Consider the following 7107-nt stretch of genomic DNA (forward strand, 5'->3'; position numbering starts at 1 on the left):
TCTGCTGTCGTTAGAAAGGAAAGTAAAAGTGAGCATGCAAAATGCTCTTCACTTTGGAGACACAAAACACAAGGAAGGTAATTTGTTTCTCTGCTATTACCATTTCTGAACCTGGCAAGTGTCTCCTAAACTGAGTCCTATTTTATTCATAAGAATTACACAACACTTTCAGTAAAGCAGCTGGCAACTACCAGTCATTCTGCCTTTTAAAGCTGAATAAGCAAACCCTTTTGTTTTATTAACTAGTACAGGTTTTGTTAGTGCCATCTGTAATACAAGTGATTCTATTGATTACCAGGCTGGCTTGTGCTAATTAGCTAAATCACACTTCAGAAAAAGATCACTGAATCCTCCAAGTTTTAGGAAAGGTAGATGATCTGGCTTATCAAAAAAATCATTCCAGAACAGTGCGTATCTGTTGTATTTTATCCCTGCACAGTAATCAGAAACCTCTTTCTGAAAAACTTCTGAGGAGCCAGGAGTGATTCAGAGTTAAAAGGCCGGGGTGTGGAGCAGGAGCACTTACAAACGAAAGTAACACCTAGTGCTTGTTATCTGCTTGTGTCAATTCACCACAGATAATTGAAATGTGTTTGCTCTCCAATTAGTGCTTGTTTCTGTCCTTGGTACTGTGCTAAATCAGTTTAATGGATGAAACTTGCTGATGGTTTAGTATCACTCTGGCTATTTTGACACTAAGCAGATTTAGCACTGATTTCTAGCATGCATTACTTTATTCAAACACAGTTTGGATTTATATATACTTATATATACACACATAAGGCATAATGATCCGTGAAGTGAGGGTGGAGTAAGGCTATCTCCTGTATGGTAAGTCCAAAGTCTAAAAAAACTCTATTTGAAATTGCATGCCTGCCTCTATGCAGCACAGCCTTCACAAAACTGTGTCCAAGGTTTGCATCTTACCACGTGGTAAACTGTGCATGTGGCAGGTGACAGTCTAGTGGTTCAAAACTCAGTTCCCATGTCCTTTTTTATCTCCTCAGTAAACCGGTGGAAAGAGTCCCAGCTGAATATTTTTTTACAAAGTCTCCCTCTTACCAGACAATGAACTCAACCTTGCTGGACACAAATTCGGCCAAGAAGAAAAAGGTCTTCTACGTATTTTGGACAATTCTTGTTTAAAAAACCACATATAATTGCTCCAGTCACGTGTCTTGATCACCCAAAGGTACAAACACTCCAAAGGGGACATGAAATAGGCTATGCAAGACAATGCAAACCCAAAATCTATTTCAGAGGCAAAAGCTCTAAATTTAAGAGAAATGTCCTTTCTTTGGCTATTTCAGTATTTTAACTTCAAAAAACCAAGATTAAGTGATTGCAACCTAGAAAGTCCTTTTGCAGATTAGCCTTAGTGAAAGTTTCAGGAGCTGTAGGGATTTTTTAAATCTGACCAATCCACATACTGCATTTCTCTATGCTTGTAAACTTGCAGCCCCAGCCATGGAGAACTTATTGTGCAGATTATGATCAGACAAGGCTGATTTGCATGAGCTGAAAGTATAAACTGAGAAGTCAAATCCTGCTTTTTCCCATTTTCTTTGATCCAATCAATATGCCTACTGTCTGAACTCTTCCACAAAGTGTAAGTGAACTTCACTTGAACAGAACTTTTATTGTTGAGTAGTTGACATTGACTGTCATTACTGTTCCTACTGAAGCAGAGAGTTTCTGATCACATTTTCCTGCAATATCTTTGTAGAGTCATAGGATTTACTTCACTTAGACATGACACATACCTCATCACTCTGGGAGTTATCCAAATTCTTCCTGTGCCCATTAAACTCCTGGAACCAAATGAAGCTGTGCTACTTTCTGTGGGTTACAATGATGTAAAAATATGTTTTGAACTATCAACTTATCATAAACTTCAAAGAGTATAAAAGAGAGAGAGAGAGTTTAAAAGAAGTATTTCACTATTTCCAGTTTCTGAACTATATGACTAGAACAAAAATCTTAAAATGTGAGAAGATCCATTATTGAACCACATTCATTTTTCATTGACACTTTTAATCAGTTAAGCCAAGCTTCCATTTCTCAGGTTTCATACAGTAGATTTTATTATGGAAATTCTTCCTTTTTTTCAAATTCTTCAAGTTTGTCTGTTATTTTTAAACTCCCCATCTCACAGAGGTAGACAGCTTCATAAGGTAGTAACACGGTTTAGTAAAAACTGCAAGACGGAGTTTTCTCCATGATCTTCTGCTTCAGGGATATATCGGATTTTCCTCAGATAGACCTCTTTTCCTTTTCCATTTTCCCTCCCTGACAGAAGTCCGTTCATCCTTTTTCTCACAGTCAGCCAGGAAAACATTATAAACCCCCTGCTTTCCTGCAGGAGACCCTGTGCTGCCACACAGTTACAGTTTAACTGAGAGGGATTTAAGAAAAGGTTAAAATCAGCTGCTGTGTGAGAGAGGGAGTTAAATTAGCTCTGAACTTCATAGCTAGGCTACAGGATCCAGGCTATCCTTCTGAGCTATGGTTTTTAATTTTTTCACTGTGATCTTCAGGAAATTATTTTTCTTCTTTTTTTTGGGGGGGGGGTGTCGGGGGGTGTTGGTTTTTGGGGTTTTGGTTGGTTGGTTGGTTGTTTTGGTTGGGTTTTGTTGGGGTTTTTGTGGTGGTTTGGTGGTTGGGGGTTTTTTTTGTTGGTTTTTTTGGTTGTTTTTTTGTTTCGCTGGTTAGTTGAGGGTTTTTTTGTTTGGTTTAAGCTGCTTGCTAATAGATAATTCAACAAGAATAGGCAATTCCAAGCTGCCAGCCAGAGAATTCAATAAGTCAGAGCCAGGTAGCTGCCATGCAGTCTCTGTCTTCCAGACTGAGTGATCACCCAATACTGCAGCACATTTCAGGGACATATACATTTATTCCTCTGTACAAGTCCTTTTATCTGTCTTTCCTCTGCAGTGTCTGAACAGTTTCCTGTAATGCATTAAGAAATATGAATATTATACATCACCTCTATGGTTCTCTTTCTCATGTTCATGTAGGTGAGGAGAGAAGTATATTAATGTTAATGATTGCTTTAACTTCCTTAATACTTAGGCTGCTTCCAGCTTTTCTGAGCAGGGACTCTTTCTTACTGGTAAGACCATTTGGGCTTAAAGCTCTTCCTGATTTTAAAATGTGTCACAGTGACAGTCTCTGCATTTCAAGAGAGCAGCAGTAATGGATTTAGTGACCTGTCTAAAGCAGCATAAATTTGGTGTGTGAGACACTCATGGACTTTTCAAGACAATGGGCACCCAAAGGACCCTGCAGGGTGGGGTGGCACAGTATGACTGTCCCTCTGCCCCAGCACCATGCCAGGGACACTCTCCAGAGCCCTCTGCCTGTCAGAACCCCCCAGTCCTGCAGTGCTCACCTTCTGAGCAGCTCTCCCTTATTATTTGTTATGGATGCTCATGCAAACCCCGGTGGGGGAGATTTGGTGACTGTAGGTCTCACCGAGGTGTCAGTGTGTCCAGGCTGTTACCCTCTAGTCCATTTCCTGTGCTTGAGAGCAGCCAGTTTCTTCTCATCTGATCTCTGAAAGTAGTCTCTGACTCCTCCAGTCAGTGCACGGATGTTTCATCATTCATTGCAGTTTATATTCACTGTTAGTATATATTAACCAGCACAGCAACTTCTTTGTACCAAAGATGTTATGGACAGATGGTTCAGACAGTCATTACACATTCCTGTACAATTTGCTCCAAAAGAAAATGTCTGAAGGCAACTTTTCCATACTTGTGATTAGAAAACATCCCTCTCTTCCTCTTGGTGCTCCAAGGGCTTGCAGCCACCCATGGTGCAGGACCAGTGCCTGGTGCAGGCAGGGATGGCTCAGGGCCATGGCTTTCCCCACCACCCAGCTGGGAGTTAGTGCCACACAAATGATCCTGCCCTAAAATCCCAAAGCACAGCAGCACAGCCATGCCATGGACACTCCTCTAACAGACACCAGTGAAGCTGAGACTCTCCAGCCCTGCACCTCTCCCATCTGCTCAGTCTCCATTCAGCATTTCTCTTCCAGCTGTCCCTGAGCCTGTAGACATCCTCTCCTCCAAGCTGCTGTTCCCTCTCCAGAAATACATTTCAGAAAGCTGTATCATGATGCAAAACAAAAAAAATCCCCTTTTAGGACTTATCTTTCTCCTAACATGGTTTCCAGTTGTTTCTAGGCTTTGCTTAATGTCATCTTTTCAATTTAAATGCTCTTATTCCAAGATAAGAAAAACAATTCCCTGACTTGAATTTCTTTTATCTGTCCTAATTAGTTTTTTAATTAATTCATAACTCCAAAAGCCTTCATTTATTTCATGTTTCAATTTAACTTCCGAGCTGGCATAATCAGATTAGCAATCAAACCGATTTTGAAAATATTTCTCCTCACAGGAAGCTGGGAAAACTCATACAAAACTGCCTGTGCAAATCTAAGAAGCTTATGGTTCCTGCTTTTTTCTCCCCAGTCTAATGTTCAAGTTTGCAGGCATCCCAATCCATCTGATGTGAACTTACTTACAAGGATGATTCTTTCCCCCAGCAACAGCTCTGTTATTATTAGTTATTTGCACTGCAGTGCTTGGAAAGGACTCAAAGGAGCAGGGATCTGGGTTACATGGAGCCACACGATGCCTCCTGGGCACAGCTATCCAGCTACCCTCCCGTTTCCTGAATCACCGCTCTCCCGCCACGCCAAAGCATTCCTCTCCTCAGCGGTGATAAGCGACATTTCGTGGATGTACTTTGAAGGCAGTCCATTAAAAAGTACAGGCAGCTGCAGATCAAAAAGGCTGTGATCAAGCAGAGGCAGATAGCAGGGAGTTTTTCCCTTCTCTGAAACACTTCCACGGCACTGCTCTGACTCAGGAGAGCACCACACTTTGGAAAAGCACTTAAATACGCGCTCCTCTTTGAATATCGGATCGGTGCCGCTGAAGGCTCTGAAAGATAAGCATCCTCAAGAGCATCTTGAATAAAGACAGACTTAGCTTGTGTTTACACTCCGTAGCCAATTTGGGATGTGGAAAATGCAACCCAAAAAGCAGAAAGGCATTGTCATGGCAGATTTACAGAGCGCCACAACACTGCCTGTGCCAATCGCACAGCAACACTGAGATTTCTTATCCAACCAGTATACTCCCGTTCTTGCCAGTTTTGCCCTGGAAATGGAGAAATTATACAACATTTCCTACAGCATCCCTTCTAATCTTTCTGCTCTGTCCTGGAGATATTCAGAACCTTCTTTACCATGGTAATATTTATAACAGTTTTCTAAAAATCCTAATAAGCACTGTTCCATTTTTGTGCTCTTCTTCAAATATTACCTGATGCCACAAAGCACTCGTTTAAAACAGCCCAAACACACCAACGGTTCACATCACACTCACAGTCTCTATACCATATAAGACCTTTTTTTAAAGATTACATAACATGCTATTTTATTTCATATATGTGTGAAGGGATGAGAAAATGTTATGAAATTACATAGATTAGGAACTTTTTCATTCATGCTTTGACTTCTTCATTCACACATTAAGAAGCATTTGAGAGAATCACAATGTAATAACTTTAGCACAGGCATTGAAAGTGTGAATATTTTAATTCCTCGGACACATCAAACCCATTTTAGATTTTAGAATTCAACTAAACATTTGCTACCCTAGCCCTAGAAAGCCCTATAGTGTCTGGCCAAGGTTAATGCTATTTTTAAAATATGGACACATATGGAAAGAGAGGAATAATATCCATAATGACATGTTCTACTGTGTTACACTAAGGACAACTTTAGTTGGATAAAAGCTGCTGCATGAGAATTTTACCAAGGCTTGAAGTTTCATGCATACAGATGAAGAAAAGCTTGAAAAAGATAGCTAGGGAAAAAAAATTAAAATACATATAATTACTCATCTATTTGTATAACACTGAAGCTCCTCTTACTTTTAAAATCACTCAGAAGAAATCTAAATGGTATGACATGACAATACAGTTTAAATTAAGTCACTCACATTAATCAATATTAATTTATTCTTATGGCAAGTGATATGTGTTGTCAACATTTCATCTTTAGAAGAGGATTAGCAGCACTAAAACCAGCTCTCATGATGATTAATGTGTGTTAAAAATTAAAATTAAAATTAAATGTGTGTTTATTCTCACTAAAGAATATATGCATTGCTCCTATCATGTTATTAAATTAGCTTTCAATGAATTCACAGTATTTGCGCATTTGCACATTAAACATTTGTACTGATGAACTGCAGAGTCACTGCTGAAACTGCTAATTGTGCAACTGCATAAAGATTATTTTTTACAAAGCCAGAAGGACATTTTTTCTTTTAAAAACATTCTGCACATGCTCTCATGTAAAACATTGCAGTAGCTGACAGAACCCACATTCGGATGTCTGTGTGAGCTGAGTGGGAAATAATCTTCCATTAATTTTCAGATAACTTCTGGATGCCATGAGTGGCGTGATGCTCAGTGTCATGTTTGTCTTGGGATTTTCTTGACAACTGAAACCCATTCATAATTCATCTGCTTATAAAATCCACTATAAGAGCACATCAGAGGAGGGGCACAGCTGTACCTGCCATGCTGCAGCACACAGACATCACAGCGTGGTCTGAGTCTGTCCCCTTAAAAAAAACCCCACAGCTTTCGGTGGCTGAAAAACAACCTTAAAAGTGGTTATAGGGAAGGGCTGAACACTGCCAGCATTTCAGTTTGTCCCCAGAAAACTCTGCCACCAGGCATGGACGAAAAAGAAAAGTCTGGATTTGGGTTCCAGAACTGCTGTCACTCCAGCCTATAGTCCTGCCAGACTGGGATCCATTTCCAGCATCTGAGAGGCTCTTCAGAAAAGCCCAGTCACACATATAAGCTCACATGCAGTGTGGGGACTGTGTGCCATCCTCATCCCACCCATCCACACAGCCCATTTCTGCTGCTCAGGAGAATGAAAGTTTACCAAGGCAGAAATCAAACCTGCAAGCAGAGCAGTTCGAGGGCTTTAACACATTTCCAGTTATCTCTGGCTGTGCAGTTTGGCTTCTTGGCTGAACAGGTTTGGGTTTGTTCCCTCAGAGGGACATTGAA

Source organism: Coloeus monedula (assembly GCF_965178545.1).
Source record: "Coloeus monedula genome assembly, chromosome: 7".
Lineage (NCBI taxonomy): Eukaryota > Metazoa > Chordata > Aves > Passeriformes > Corvidae > Coloeus > Coloeus monedula.